At 36.0% G+C, this 17,074-nt stretch overlaps 1 long non-coding RNA gene across 1 annotated transcript; it reads right to left on the bottom strand.

The window, feature by feature from the left end:
• Positions 1-7,585: 7,585 nt before the first annotated feature.
• Positions 7,586-9,796, bottom strand: LOC132066887 (uncharacterized). The gene is made up of 3 exons (XR_009416958.1): positions 9,332-9,796; positions 8,136-8,336; positions 7,586-8,048 (listed from the first exon to the last, which is right to left on the bottom strand). It is a non-coding gene; the product is annotated as an uncharacterized LOC132066887 (long non-coding RNA).
• Positions 9,797-17,074: the final 7,278 nt, after the last annotated feature.

The raw sequence follows: 17,074 nt of genomic DNA, 5'->3' as shown, positions 1-17,074 counted from the left end.
AATAGTAAAATACATGAATTAGTTACTTAAAATAAACCAAAATACAAATAAATCAATAAAACAGTAACATTATAATTGAAATCTACCCAAATACATCAAATATATTAAACCCAGTTATATACCCAAAAATACACGAACCCAATTCATCCAAAAATACATATAAATACATGACCCCAGAGATTTGAAAATAAAGAAATACATATTATTTGTGACTCAGATAGACACCCAACATACATGATACTTACCAAATGTTAAATACAGAAAAATACAGAAAAATACATGATACAGTAAATTTTATGAGTAAAAGTGTAAAAATCAGTAAGTAAAAGAAATATACCTCTGTTGAATCTACATGACTTGTATCAAGTATCCCATTTGAATGCTGTATATGTATTGATTTTTTTTTTTAATCTTTTCAAAAGTTTGACCATGGTCCATGTAGTCGTCCGATTGCGAAGATCCTTGATGTATGTCACCGTCATAAAATGCTTATTAAGATGAATCGGAGCCTAACAAATCGCACCCTAAAAACAAATTGTATTTGTTAAATACAAGTATGCATTGTGTGCATACACTGAAAAATATTTGTATATGTATTGATTTTTTTTTTAATCTTTTCAAAAGTTTGATTCCCTTTGATAAGGTCAAAAACATTTGCGAAGTTGTCATCAATGACTTTGCGAAGATCCTTGAATTCAGCAAAAACCTAAAATTACAACCAAGAAATTCATAAAATGCATTCCTTATTAAAACTTAAATAAATAACATAAGTAACAAATCAGACTTACATTCTTCTTAAACTCATTAAGTTCCTGCCTCAAAGTTTTGATGTCATACGATTTAGTTTTGGTAGATGGGACGTCAAAAATAGAACACGGGAGGGGGGGCTTGGACATGATTTTTCCTTTTCCTTTGTTGGAACATACTTATTTGATACCAAAGCAGGACGTTTGGTCAATTGTCCACCCCTAGGATGAGTAACAAAACTTGGAATTGGAGTTGTTGTCTTCTCCACGGGCGATGGTACCGTTAGCATCTGTCTCAGGCTCTCAGCTTCTTGTGCAGTGGAGATTTTGATGCATCCTTTTTTTTAGATTGTTTAACCACAGCTAAATGGGGTGGTGTGAAACTAAAATCAGCATATTCTCCTCCAATCTGTTGTATGTGAAGTGGTGATGCAAGTCTACTGATGAGATATGGACGCAATCCAAGAGTCTCAACCTCGGTGATGGTCGGCACAATATTTTTATAAGTAAGACGATCCTGCAAAAGGAAAATATGTGACTTGACCGTTACATATATTTGTTTAAATACATTTTTAAGTTCAAATATATATATATATATGTGTGTGTGTGTGTGTGTGTGTGTGTGTGTGTGTGTGTGTGTGTGTGTGAAAACATGTATTTGAATGTATGTGTAGTTGAAGACAATTCTATAATAGAATCAAATACATGCATAAATACAAGTATATTTAAGCATAAATACAAATACATGATTAATCAATGGTTCAAACACATGTATTTATCGTAAAAATGAGCATCTATGCTAATACCATTCAAATACATGTACACCTATGTCATATATCACCTAAAAATACATGCGCAATACCTGTATTTATTTTATGATAGAAAATTACCTGAGAGACGTCATCCTTGAACATGCCAGTCATCAGGTAGTTAATGGTGGCATTGGTTCTACTGTCTTTCAGTTGAAAATCCTAGGAATTCGGTTTCCATTTTTTACAGCTAAATTTGAGTCCACATTGGAGCAGCACTCGTATAGTCATGCTTGCATAGCAAAAGCAAAACCCCGAAGACAGTACTACTGTTTCGGCTTGTCCATCTTATGGTAAATACTTTTCATCAAATCATCAAAGGCTTCCTTGCCCCATGTATAGTCTTTGTACCATCCACTCTCTACCAAGTCAAAATGAAGTCTTGGAATGACAACGTTTCTCTTTTCAGATGTAGTTATGAATGAAATACCAGAACTCAATCTTTAAAGAATCTTCATTTGCATCATCATCGACACCCAAATTCTGATTAATGAAGCACTCATTTAAAGCCATCTTTTTCACACTTTTATTGGAACCACCAAAATATTTTTCAAAAGTCTATTTTTACCCTCATTAAAAATAATTTCTTCACCATAACATTTTAACCCAGACATTAATGCAAAATCAAAAAGAGTGAATGTCAATTCTGTTCCATTAATGTCAATAACAAAAGCATCGGTAGTACCTTTTTTCAACTCTCTGAACATTTGTCCTTGAACTTCACAATGTTGCATCTGGAGGTATTTTGCAAATATAGTTTCAGAAAATAGTTGTGATTGTCTATCGGTATACTAGTCCTCCAAATCTTCTTTAATTTTATGGTTCATGTAAGAAGCATAGCGTATTGGATGAGTGGGAGGAAATTTAACAAGGAATTTGGAAACCTGAAGAAAGGAATATAATGCCAAAAATGAGAATCAAATATATAATTATTCAAAATATATATGTATTTGCTTCTCAGGTCATCAGTTGTTCAATACACAATTTTCTTCAAATATTTTCACATATGTGTTCAAATACATGATTCAGTAATGAATCAAACAATTAAAATACATATAACTCAGACATTCAAATATATGACTCTCAGTTCATAATTTTTTCAAATACACAATTAGCTGCAACATACACATACAAATGTGTTCAAATAGATGATTCAATAGTGTTTCAAACAATTAAAATCCATATAACTCAAATATTCAAATACATGATTATCAGTTCATCACTTGTTCAAATACATGATTCATTGAAGGTTCAAACTCCCAGAAATTGAACATCAACAATAACATATATATAACTCAAACAAATGCATGAGATTAGAAATACACATACATAGAAATACATGATTTTCAGTTAATGAACTGTTCAAATCAACAAATACATTCAAATATACTTATACATGTGTTCAAACACATGATCCATCAATGGTTCAAACTACCATATATTTAACAGAAACTGAGCAACATTTTAAATACACGTAAATTTAAATACATGTATACATATATTCAAAATACCTGCTTCATCGCTAGTAATTGCTCTTCTTTTGCCTCTACGACTTATTTCCCCTTGCTAACCAAAGCAACATCAGTAGTTTTTCTCCTCTTCATGACTTTAGCAGCATTTATTTTCTTTGAAGATTTTGCAATTGCCGGATTTTGAAGCCTTTGAGGATCATGAATATTCTTTGAACGTCTTTCAGTAGCCATTCTTTCGGTAGAAGTTGCAACAACATCATGTTGTTGTTGAGAAATCCCCAAATCAAAAGAAGGAAAATTCATATTTTGAACAGTAAAAAGTATACCTCGAGTAACCCTATTTGATGTTGTTCCGTCTGCCGTTAATGGATTTTTTTAGATTATTCTTCAAAACACTAACAATTGAAAGTTGAATTCGCTTGAAAATAGTTGAAAAGATGAAGTTATTACGAACAAAATACACTAATAGAAGAAAAACTTACCCAAATACAATTTTCCCAAAAATTTCGCCACAATGATGTGCAGATGTGGAATTGTGAAGGGATGTAATGGAGAAAAAAACTGTAAGGATTAATGAATAAGTATAGAGAATTTGTGTTGATTAATGAAGTAACCGCTAAAAGTGGGATATAGGGATATGAAGCGTATATTACGTGTGTATTTGTACCAGTAACTGTAAGTTACTGGTATAGCTATGTATGGTAAATTAGAAAAGTAATTTAGCTACTAACTATTATTAATAATAGGTCCTAAAAGAAGCTACAACCAAGAAAATTCCAAATTTTTAGGACCTAATTATTAATAATAACTACCCTTTATTTTAATTATAATTAGTAGCTAAATTACTTTTCTAATTTACCATACATAGCTATACCAGTAACTTACAATTACTGGTACAAATACACAAGTAATATACACCCCATATCCCACTTTTAATGGTTACTTCATTAATCAACTCAAATTCTCTCTCCTTATTTATTAATCCTTACCCTTTTTTTCTCCATTACATTCCTTCACGATTCCACATTTGCAAATCATCGTGGCGAAATTTTTGGAAAAATTGTATTTGGGTAAGTTTTTCCTTCTATTAGTATATTTTGTTCATAATAACTTCGTCTTTTCAACTATTTTCAAGCGAATTCAACTTTCAATTGTTAAGTTTTTGAAGAATAATCTAAAAAACATCCATTAATGGCAGACGGAACAACATCAAATAGGGTTACTCGAGGTATACTCTTTACTGTTCAAAATATGAATTTTCCTTTTTTTGATTTGGGGATTTCTCAACAACAACATGATGTTGTTGCAGCTTTTGCCGAAAGAATGGCTGCTGAAAGGCGTTCAAAGAATATTCATGATCCTCAAAGACTTCAAAATCCGGCAATTGCAAAATCGTCAAAGAAAATAAATGTTGCTACAGTCATGAAGAGGATAAAAACTACTAATGTTGCTTCGGTTAACAAGGGGAAACAAGTCGTAGAGGCAGAAGCAGAAGAAGAGCAATTACTAGCGATGAAGCAGGTATTTCGAATATATGTATACATGTATTTAAATATATGTGTGTTTAAAATGTTGTTCAATTTCTGTTAAATATATGGTAGTTTGAACTATTGATGGATCATGTATTTGAACACATGTATAAGTATATTTGAATGTATTTGTTGATTTGGACAATTCATTAACTGAAAATCATGTATTTCTATGTATGTTTATTTTTAATCTTATATATTTGTTTGAGTTATAGATATTGTTATTGTTGATGTTCAATTTCTGGAGTTTGAATTCAACGAATCATCTATTTGAACACATATATAAATCTATATTTGAACAAGTGATGAACTGATAATCATGTATTTGAATATCTGAGTTATGTGGATTTTAATTGTTTGAAAATACTATTGAATCATCTATTTGAACACATTTATATGTGTATGTTGCAGCTAACTGTGTATTTGAACAAATTATGAACTGAGAATCATATATTTAAATGTTTGAGTTATATGTATTTTAATTGTTTGATCCATTACTGAATCATGTATTTGAACACATATGTGGGAGTATTTGAAGAAAATTGTGTATTGAACAACTGATGAACTAAGAAGCAAATACACATACATTCAAGTGCATATACATTACATATATATTTTGAATAATTATATATTTGATTCTCATTTTTGGCATTATATTCCTTTCTTCAGGCCTCCAAATTCCTTGTTAAATTTCCTCCACTCTTCCAATACACTATGCTTCGTACATTAATCATAAAATTAAAGAAGATTTGGAGGACAAGCTTACCGATAGACAGCAACAACTATTTTCTGAAACTATATTTGCAAAATACCTCTAGATGCAAAATTGGGAAGTTCAAGGACAGATGTTCAAGTGTTTCATGGTCAGAGAGTTGAAGAAAAGTACTACCGATGCTTTTGTTATTGACATTAATGGAACCGAATTGACATTCACTCTTTTTGATTTTGCATTAATGTCTGGGTTAAAGTGTTACGGTGAAGAAATTATTTTTAATGAGGGTAAAAACAGATTTTTGGAAAAATATTTTGGTGGTTCCAATAAAAGTGTGAAAAAGATGGCTTTAAATGAGTGCTTCATTGATCAGAATTTGAGTGTCGATGATGATGCAGATGAAGATACTTTAAAGATTGTGTTGCTGTATTTCATTCATAACTACATCCTTTCCAGTGAAAAGAGAAACGTCGTCATTTCAAGACTTCATTTTGACTTGGTAAAGAGTGGACGGTACAAAGACTATACATGGGGCAAGGAAGCCTTTGATGATTTGAGTAAAAATATTCACCATAAGATGGACAAGCCGAAACAGTATTACTGTCTTCCGGGTTTTCCTTTTGCTATGCAAGCATGGCCATACGAGTGCTGCTCCAATGTGGACTCAGATATAGTTGTGAAAAATGAAAACCGAATTCCCAGGATTTTCAACTGAAAGACAGTAGACCCAACGCCACTGTATAACTACCTGATGACTGGCATGTTCAAGGATGACATCTCTCAGGTAATTTTCTATCATAAAATATGGTTGTCAAATGATGTATCCTTTACATTGATGTTGAAGTGTGACCTTTGTATTAACTGATCTTATAATAGCAATAACCACCACCAAATTAATACTGTGTGGTTGACAAATAATACATTTTCTATATCTATGTCATTATTGTAGAGTTGGCAAATTATTTTCCAACTCTTAAAGGAATTGAAGCAACTGAGAGCGTCTAACTTCCAAAACTTGTAATTGCGGACTGTTGCATACGGTCTTTAACATCCCCTCCCCAAAAGAATAAAAAGAAAACATTCTGTGATAGAATAAAGCATGAAATGTACATGATCTTACAACACAAGCAAGGGATATAGAATACAAAAAGATCACACAACCTAATGCAGAAAATATGTTTCAGTAAGTAGACTGTTTCAGTCGCAAAGGTACCACCCTGTTCACCAAACCTTTGTCCACTCACTTTCAATTTTTTGTGTGCCCAAAAGCCTCCCCAAAGATTTAGACCGTTTTTGATACCTCACCCAATATCATGAAAAGCAAGTTCGGCAGGCCCTCCCTTAACCCATTCTCAGACGGGCAGCCCTCCCCATAGCTTCATGTTAACTATAAATGTAGTAATCTCATGCAGAAAAAAACACAATGGATCCACCCAGCTCTGCTTATTCTGTCCAGATTTGAGTATATAGACAATTTAATTTTGTGGTACCAACAAAGAATGGGAAAATGCATGCTGCCTGAATTGAGGGTATAAAGAGGCATAAACCAGTGGACACAAGAAAAATATAATACCCCAAGTAAAAACAGAAATTCAAAAGAGCTTTCCCTAACAATATAAGTATATAACGACTTTGAGTAACATCAATTGAACAGAAGCTCCAATCATGCAGTAGGAGTAAGCCAATGAAAGGAAATCAGGAAAAGCAAAAATACAGCTCTGGAACACAGAAAAGGAAAGAAAAAGACAGTAAGTATTATTCCGTGTATACTATATTATTTTTCATCAACTGCATCCTCATCTAACATGCTATTCTTTTTTCCTCTCCTTATCTCATAACTATTCATTATTAAAACACATCACCCTAGAATATGTTATTAGTTCCGTTCAGACATAATCAGTAGAAACCAACACTATTCAACTAGCATGTTCCCCATGGTGCAAAGGACAAAAGCATAATTTGCGGAGGTTGAAAGTTGCAATTTGTGAGGGTTTTAGCCTCCGCTAATTGCTTGAGGAGGCTTGATGAGGCTTGTGGTGTATGGCTGTGGCTATTGATAAAGCTAATGAAATCTAGCATTTGATTCATATTATTTACATTCTTATATTTGCACACAAAAAAAAAATATCAAGGAGAGATTTACTACTTTCAAAGCATCGTCTATTCTCTCCCATCACAAATGAAAGTTACAACTTGATATTGATAGTTGAAAAACAGTAAAATTTAAAAAATTAGAGTAAATTATTAATTCATCTAGAGTGGCAACAATGTGAAGTAAATGAGAAGAGTAAACATGTTGCTAGGACATATACCATTAAAAGAAGTGTTTTTAAGGTAGATATGCAGCACACTCCATGTACCTTTTGTGTTATTGTTTTTTGGACTCTACAGATGGCCTGTAATATAGGTTAAGAAATGAAAGGACACAGGTATCTTACATACAATTGTTGTACAACATGAAGAGGAGCAAAATCGAATTGTGACTTCTAACAATAAGACGCACACTTATAACAGAATGCTTTGAAAACAATTTAGAGGCATCATGAGGTAAGTAACTATAATTTAGTGGATTAAGTTATCTTCGTCTTGGAATCAGCTAAATTATAGTATCTTTTAAACTATACAATTCAAGAAAGTAATTAGCATAGAGAGCAAAGAATGATTCAATTCAATAACCAACCTGATTATAAAACGTGATATGGCTGTCAGCTGCACAAGAGCGGTCGTCAATCACAAGTTTCATCCTGGAAGGAATAGATGGATCCTCCACAGCCGTTCTCCTATAGAAGTTAAATTTGTGCTTTAGCATAGAGGGAAAATAGTTATAATTCACAAATTAAGGAGATGTCATGCTTGAGAAATATTACCGGATTAAATTTGCAAGCCGCCTCTGTATTAAAGCGCCAGATGCTTCTAAAAGCTGCAGAGCTTAGCTCCATAGCATACTTTCCAAGGCTAAGACATTCTTCAATAACTTCACCCTCATTTATCAAATTTCTCCCTGAAACTGCATCACTTTTCAGTGTGCAGCGCATGAATTGGAAGAATTGAGCAAAGACGCATACGACCTGCAATGATACACGGTGCCATATTAAGCATGAATTCTCAACATGTGAACGTGTAGAATGAAACTTTTCTTGATGCATAAGCCTTTCTCCCTGGTAGGAGTTTGACTTCCATAATTAAATGAAAAAAACATCATAATCATGCATGAACAATCTCTTTAGGGCCTGAGTTGATTTACACATAACAGTGTCTAAACAAAAGACTCAATGCATGACTTTCAAGATTGCTTCATCAAGAAGCTGGGATTCCATAGGTTATTTAAATTCTTATTGATTATACTATCCCATTAATGACTTTTAGCATGAATTGAGAAACGTCAAGAGTAGAATTTGTATTAATCTCCCTTTGAATTCAGTTTTTACCTTTCCCTTCTTTTTTATGTGCAAAAGTATTACTATAGTACTTGTACTTATAATTATATGTAAGAAACTATAACTATCTTTGTGCTGTTTTTTCCAGTCCATGTTATTATGTCGCAGAAAAATGTCGCGAATAGACTCTTATAGTTACGAAAACAGATTCACATATACGTTATCGTTATGCATCACAAGTTTATCAATCAATGCATTTTTTTCAATAGAGGACGATTCCAGTAAAAGGCTAAAAAGTTAACAAGCACATAGCATTGACGTCAAAAATAAATAATATAGCTATATTCTAAGTTAAATATTATACCAAACATAAAATGATTTTATTATACGTTTTCAAACGTTAAGGCAAAAAATTAAGCAAAAGAGGTAGTATTTGAATCTAGATGATATTGTCATCTTCCCAGCTAAATAAAAGTGAAATATATAAAGCATTGGAGTAAATTGTTAAAGTTTCAGGTGACGATATAAGCTAGCATGCAATAAGCTATCTCCCCAAGGCAAAAGAAAATTTGAACCCCAAGATGAAGAACAAGGAAAAACTTATAGTAGCATCATACCAACAGAGAATTAAATCCAAGTAGGAAAAGTTAACCACAACATTGAAATCAAGGAATTGAAACGCTTACAGGCTACAGCAAATCGATAACACCAACATATCTCCTCTTGTTCCCACGCTCTCTTTGTTCTGGCATTGGAACCTCTTCTCTCCTTTCAGAACCCTAGTTCCTACAAACTCTGTGTTTTATCTACAAGGGTCTATTAATTTGGTCTAGCAGTCTTACTTGCAAGGGCCCATTGATTTAATCTAGCATTCTTATCTATAAGGGCCCATTGATTTGGTTCAACAGTCTTATTTGCGAGGGCTCACTGATTCAATCTAGCAATCTTATCTGCAAGGGTTCGCCGTTTAGATCTAGTGGTCTTGTCCACAAGGGCTCGTATTATACTTATGGTATTGATTGTTTTATTTTTTTCTACTCCTGATTTGGATTATCCCAGCTTCTATGCTACACCATTGTTGCTCATGCATATATTTTCGAGCCTTGTCTTGTGGAGTAAGATGAAGGAGGGGTCGATGATCTTATTGATCTTATTGCGTGTTGCTTTGTTATTCCACTGTTCTAGAATACTTTCACTTATGAGATGTCTATCTTTTAAGTAAGTGTCGTTTTGAAAATAATAAATCTTCTGCATGGTTCACCTAAGAGTTAGTAACTCGTTAGCTAGGTGCCATGTTGCGACACATAAAAATGGTTCGTGATTGTCTTAACAACTTCTCACCTTATATTTTATAAATTTTATCAAATATTTCACACCATTGGGTGACTTAGGGATTTAAATCATAAATTCGGAAGTTATCATTTTGAATTTCTTTTTGAAATTTACTACTTCCTTAAAGTAAATTTAGTGATATTAACAAGTAGGGACTGTATATTGACGGCAATTACTGCAGAAGCTTAGCTTTATTATCCATTGATATAGGTATCTAGCTTTGTCAGGGCTGCTTAGATCATGCTTGTTTTAATTGTATCCTTTATTATTAGTACTCCTCTTTAGCTATTACTTACCATATAAAAGCAAAGAACTATTAAGCATAGTATTTATTTAAGGGAGGGTGAAATCATTTTGGTCCTTTCTCAAATATTTATTTAAACACGGTAGGAATTGTATCTGGTAGCCTATGTAGTATCAAGTATGCATTATTTAAGTTACATTCAATTTTTTAAAAGTATTTAATTTGTAGCCAACGTTGACAAACTTCATACAAAAGCGTTGTTGTTCCTCCATTCATTCTTCGTCTTCTTCCTCCTCATCTTCATCCTTCTCCTCCTAAACTACGTGTCAAATTAGGCATTGGGCCTAACTCACATTCCAAAAGCTAGCTCAAAGGGAGGAGGATTAATGCCCAAGCCTTATAAGAAGCATAGGGTTCTTGTCCGTCACCGATGTGGTATTATATTCTCTTCACCCCCTCATGCCCAGATCCAGACATTCCTTTATCCGGGGTCAACTACTCAGTCTAGAGCGTGTACATTCACGGACCGAGGACATCTTCACCCCCCGTCGGTCCGGGACCGGTCAATTGTGCCCCTATATTTTTCGGGGCCCACATCAAATCGGGCCAGGGCCGGGCTCTGATACCATCTCGATTTAGGCATTGGGCCTAACTCACACCCTAAAAGCTAGCTCAAAGGGAACAGGATTGCCCAAGCCTTATATGGAGTCTATGATTCTTGTCTGTCACCGATGTGGTATTATAACATGGTATCAAAGTCACATTAGAAAGAACACAAAAACCATAAAACAACGGCAGGTGACGGTAATGAAACCGGTGATGACTGCAAAGAAATCACCGGTGAAGAAAACAAAACCCAAAGAAAAACAATCTCTCCCTGCGACATTACGTCGAATGATAGCCCGAAATAGTAGTGACACAAGTCCAATTGAGGGGTGAGAATTCTGAAGAATGGGCTGAATCTATGAGGACAACCCTAAGAGCAAGAAAAAAGTTCGGCTTCGTTGACGGTACAATCAAGAAGTCTGATGAAGAGTCGCCGGACTTGGAAGATTGGTGGACTATAAACTCACTGTTGGTATCGTGGATTCACAACACCACATAATCAATGCTTATCTCAACGATTTCACATAAAGAGGAAGCGGAAGAATTATGGATGAGCATCCGAGAGCGATTCGCCATTATTAACGGCCCTCGAATGCAACAATTAAAGGAGGAACTTGTGGAGTGCAAGCATAAGGGAAGGACCATAGTGGATTACTATGGAAAACTCACTATGTTATGGGAGGAATTGGCGAATTATGAATAGATTTCAACTTGTACGTGCGGAAAGTGCACGTGTAATCTAGGAACGGCCTTAGAATCCAAAAGAGAAGAAGAAAAAGTCCATCTTTTCCTCATGGGGCTAGATAAGACAATGTATGGTACGGTGAGGCCGAACATACTGGCCCAGGAACCATTGTCATCATTGAACAAGGTCTATTCAAAGCTGGTGCAAGAAGAACGTGTGAGAGGAATCGCGCGAAAAATGGAGTACCGTAGTGAAGCCATGACTTTTGCCGTACAAGGAAGAAACCGTGACCAAGGTAAAGAAAAAAATGATGGTGCACTCCGCACACATTGCAAGAGATCCGGACACGTTATGGACGGATATTTTCGACTCATTGGTTATCCGGATTAGTGGCCAAGAATAAAACATGAGACAAGAAAATCGAAGGAAGAAGACGAGGACAACAACAACAACAATAGAGGGGTGAACTAGGATCCGGTCGTGGAGGAGGCAACTACCGGGTTAACACCGTGGTTATCAAAGAAGGAACTCAGGCGGTGAACATAGACGGGACATGATCTCACAAATTGATCGACGATATCCGGAAGACTGTGATTCACATGTTGAATTCCCAAGGAATAAACTTGGATGGCAAGCTGGATAGTAAGACCGAAAACTCATGCTGGATTATTGACTTTGGAGCTACCAATCATGTGACAGGTAATTCAGAGCAACTGAGCGATCAGCGAGACATTCCTAAGTGTCCGGATGGAAGTATCTCTGTGGCCACGAGAGAAGGAACAACCAGGCAAAATAATAGGATATGGTTGAAGGATGTCCTTTACATTCCGGATTTAATGCAATTTAATTTCTGTGTCACAACTTGTTGATCATTTAGGTTGTGAAGTAAAATTTAACAAAATTATGCATACTATACCTGACCCCACTATAAGGAAGCTACTTGGGATGGGTGAGCGTCGAGGTGTACTTTACTACTTTCGGAATGTGTCGTGGATACGAGCTATGAAGGCAGAGGCAATCGATTGGTTCGATATTAGGCACAAACGGTTAGGTCATCCTTCAACACAAGTAACAAAGTCATTTACGACACTAGGCCTAAAAGAGAGTAGTATTGGATCAGATAAAGAATGTGATATATGCCAAAGGGCAAAGCAAACAAGAAGTGTTTTTCCCTTAAGTGATAATATAGCTTCGGATATCTTTAAAATGATTCATTGTGATTTATAGGGATCGTATAGAACCCCTTCTTCTTGCGGTGTTTCGTATTTTTTGACTGTTGTTGATGATCGCTAGCGAGCCGTGTGGATTTTTCTGTTAGTCAACAAGAAAGAAGTGTCCCAAACCCTGAAGAATTTCTTCGCCTTGGTGGATAGGCAGTTTGGTAAGAAGGTGAAAATTGTTAAAAGTGATAACAGAACTGATTTCACATGTATGAAGACTTACTTCTTCGTACATGGAATTTTTTTCCAAATATCTTACACAGGGACACCACAGTAGGATGGAATAATCGAAAGAAAACACGGTCACATTCTCAATGTGGTGCGAGCATTGAAATTGTGGTCATCTTCCAATCAAATTCTGAGGAGAATGTGTTTTAACTGCAGGATCCTTGATTAATAAAACACTATCTTCATGTTTGAATAAGAAAACCCCCTATGAAATTTTATACGGGGAGGAGCATAGTATGATCATTTAAGGGTGATAGGGTCACTATATTATGCACACACAAAGGGAAGAACGAGGGACAAGTTTGAGAGTCAGAGTTGTAGGTGTGTCTTCTCGGGATATCCCTACGGAAAGAAGGGTTAGAGATTGTATGACTTAGAGAACGATGAATATTTAGTCTCAAGAGAAGTGGACTTCTACGAGACTTTGCTGTAGGATCAAGTAACTTGATCGACAACATAGAAGTGATTCTGGACGAAACTGAGGGAGAAAGAAACCAACACAACTTCAAAAGAAGACCAAACTGATAGTGTAGGTACGAACGAAACTTGAATGGTCGAGTTTAATGGCATATGGATACTGGGAACCTACAGACAGGTAATTAGACCGAGATACCAACCTAGATAGATAAAACGTGAAGGAAGTACAGACGAAAAGTGTTCGGGCCCACGAAGTGCCATCGGAAGAACAATTGAGTCGGGGTAAACGTCAGAAGCATGAATCGTTTTGGCTGGGCTACTACGTCACTGAAACATTCTGGAAAGAAAGTCTATCAGCCCGTTCGCCTAATCCTCAACAACTCTCTGGTGCGCCTTATCTTTTTGCTCACTATATATCTTGTGATAATTTTTTCTCACAACCCCAAAGCTTCCTTACAACAATAACCACAGGAACCTAGCCAAAAATCTTCTCGGAGGCAATGAAAAAGGAGCATTAGAGAAAATCCATGCAATAAGAGATCCAAGCATTCGAGGACCATGGAACGTGGATATTAGAAATATTGTCACCGGACAAGAAAGCGCTCGGATGTATATAGGTGTACAAAATCAAGTATAATTCTGACGGCACAATCTAGCGTTATAAAGCTTGGTTGGTCATTTTCGGGAATAAACAGGAGGTTGGAGTTGACTATAATGAAACGTTTGCTCTAGCATAAGGCAAGAACTGTTCGGACCTTCCCCGGCAGCCGTTGCGAAATTTGAGTTGCATCAGATGGATGTTCATAATGCCTTCTTGTATGGTGAACTTACGGAGGAAGTTTATATGAAATTGCCATGGGGTTTTTGTGTTCCTGGTCCAGGCTAAGTATGTCGACTCCGAAATTTTTTGTATGGTTTGAAACAAGCCCCACGGTGTTGGTTTGCGAAATTATCAAATGTTTTGATGAACTACGGGTTCAAACAGCCATACTCGGATTATTCTCTCTTCACGATGCACCAAAGAGGTATGCAACTTAACATTTTAATCTATGTGGATGACTTGATTATCTCCGAAAACGATCATAGTGTATCTTCGAAAACGACCATAGTGCCATTAAACGATTTACAGACTATCTCCGAGCATGTTTTCACAGGTAGGATTTGGGCCCTCTGAAGTATTTTCTGGAAGTTGAAGTTGCACGTGGACCAACTGAGTTATTTCTCTGTCAACAAATCTTAAACATAATCTTTGAGTCCGGATTATTAGGAACTAAACCAATCAATACTCCCATGGAATAGAATCACAATTTGGTGTTAACCGAAGCAGCCAATTTGGGTGATCTAAAACCATACCGACGTCTGGTTGGTAGATTGATATACCTCAGTTTTACGCAATCCGAGTTGTCTTATTGCGTGCATGTTCTATCCCAAGTTGTGCATCAATCAAAGGAAGCATACTGGAACGCAGCTCTCCTTGTGGTACGCTACTTAAAGAATAACCCAGGACAAGGTATTGTGATGAGAAAAGATTGTGATCTCCAATTGTACGGATGGTGTGATTCGGACTGGGCCGGATGTCCGTTGACTCGAAACTCACTTACCTGTTGGTTTATCTCCCTCGGGAATTCACCCGTATCATGGAAAATCAAGAGCAACACAATGTCTCTCGCTCGTCAATGGAGGCAGAATACTGATCAATGTCAATGACAGTCTGTGAATTGAAATGGTTAAAGGGAATTTTACATAATTTGGGCGTTGAAAATATATCCCCGGTGAAAATGTATTGTGATAGTCAAGCAGCATTGTATATTGCACGAAATTCGGTATTTCATGAACGAACTAAACACAGTGAAGTCGACTGTCACTATGTCCAGACACACTTCAATCCGATATAATGCTTCTCAGTCATATGTCAACCAGTGAGTAATTGACCGATGTGTTTACAAAGGATTTGGCAAATCGCAGCATCAATATTTGATTGGTAAGTTGGGCATTCGGGACCCTCATGCCCCAACTTCAAAAATGGAACCCTATTCTAGTCTAATTGTAATAGTTTTATTTATGGTAAATTATAATTATGGTAATATAGGATGTGTAGTCCTATTAGAATAGGGTTATTGATAAGTTATGATACCTTATGTTTTGATGATTTGACAAACTCTAAGAAACCCTACGGAATGTGCTGCTATGTTGACATGCTCCTTGAATAAACAGATGCAATCGGTCTCACTACACAAACTGCAGGATATGTTTATATATGATGGACCAGATATGTTTTCAGAGGGACCAAATGAGATCAGGTTCCCAGTAGGATATGTTCATATATGAAGGACTAAATACAAATTCAGAGGGACCAGATGAGATCAGGTCCTTAGCTATTGCTTGGTCAACTGTATAATCAGAAAGAGACCGACATTGCGAATAGGTAGCAAAGAAGTTGTTACAGCCCGTTCAAGAATGTATTTAGTGGGACCGATTCCTCCGTACGAGAGACCAAGACCCTGGAGCTTTGAAAAGTCAACTCTACAGATGTAAAGTTGTCGATACTGTAGCAGCACAGTAGTGTAGCAACAGAGTTGTTACAGCCCGTTTAAGAACAGATGAGGGACCAGATTCCTCCAGATGAGAGACCAGGACCCTGGAGCTTTGAAAAGTCAACTCTACAGCGGTAAAGTTGTCGACATCGTAGCAAAGAAGAAAGCCGCAGCAACAATACAACAACAGAGGACCAGTATGGGCTGTCACCTTCTCACCCCTTCCCTCTACATATATAACACATGCTCAAATGAATAAGCATTCTTACAAAAATCAAATTGCTCCATCCTAAGTGTAAGTTTCCGCCTCTCAAGGTGTTCTCCTAGAACAAAGCCTCAACAAGCCAAAGGACCAAATCAAGAACTGAAGGTGCTTTAGGTCCTTAGGTTATTGAGTCTTTATTCCTTTGTGCTAAATTGTAAACCTACTCTTCTCTAAACATAAGCTAGTTGTAGGTGTTCTATATTCTCAAGGTTGCTTTCACAAGCTCTTGAGTGGTACACTAGGCTAGAGTTAGTCTAGGTGTATTAGTATGTGAGTGGCTAGAGTTAGTCACGGTGTTGAATTCTCAAAGGGTGCCTTTGAGTGGTACACTAGGCTAGAGTTAGTCTAGGTGTATTAGTTTGCTTGGCTAGGGGCAGTCAAGTGTGAAGGTTACGATTGGGCTATTGTAAAGGTGAGGGATTATGGGAGTTAATTATTGCTAACTTACAATCGGTTGTAATCTGAAGTTGCTCGGTTAGTGGAGTTGAAATTCTACTAGGGTAGGTCGTGATTTTTAATCCCTTGAGCAAGGAATATTTCATGTAAAAAATCTTGTATTATTCTCTTACGTATTGCACTGTCTGAGAGAACTGATAGCAACCAAGTCTCTCTATATACTTTGGTTGGTGGACGCGTAGCCTCTAACAGTATATAAGAGGTCATTATGATGAATACAAAGCGTAAAAGAATTATCCCATTATTATTGTCTCTCTAAATTCTCGTCTCTGTCTTGATTTTAACACTATGATGTACTATTCTATTTTAATGTTAGTTTACAATGTACTTATGCATGAGCTTAGCATTATCCACGGAGTTCATATAATGTATGTATTCCATCGATAAAATATTTAATAATCTGAAATGTTATATTATTGGTGTCAACTTCACACATCAGTGT

Source organism: Lycium ferocissimum, chromosome 8 (genome assembly GCF_029784015.1).
Source record: "Lycium ferocissimum isolate CSIRO_LF1 chromosome 8, AGI_CSIRO_Lferr_CH_V1, whole genome shotgun sequence".
NCBI classification, from domain to species: domain Eukaryota; kingdom Viridiplantae; phylum Streptophyta; class Magnoliopsida; order Solanales; family Solanaceae; genus Lycium; species Lycium ferocissimum.
The sequence above is the reverse complement of the archived record's forward strand: the minus strand, read 5'-3'. Positions and strand labels throughout refer to the sequence as shown.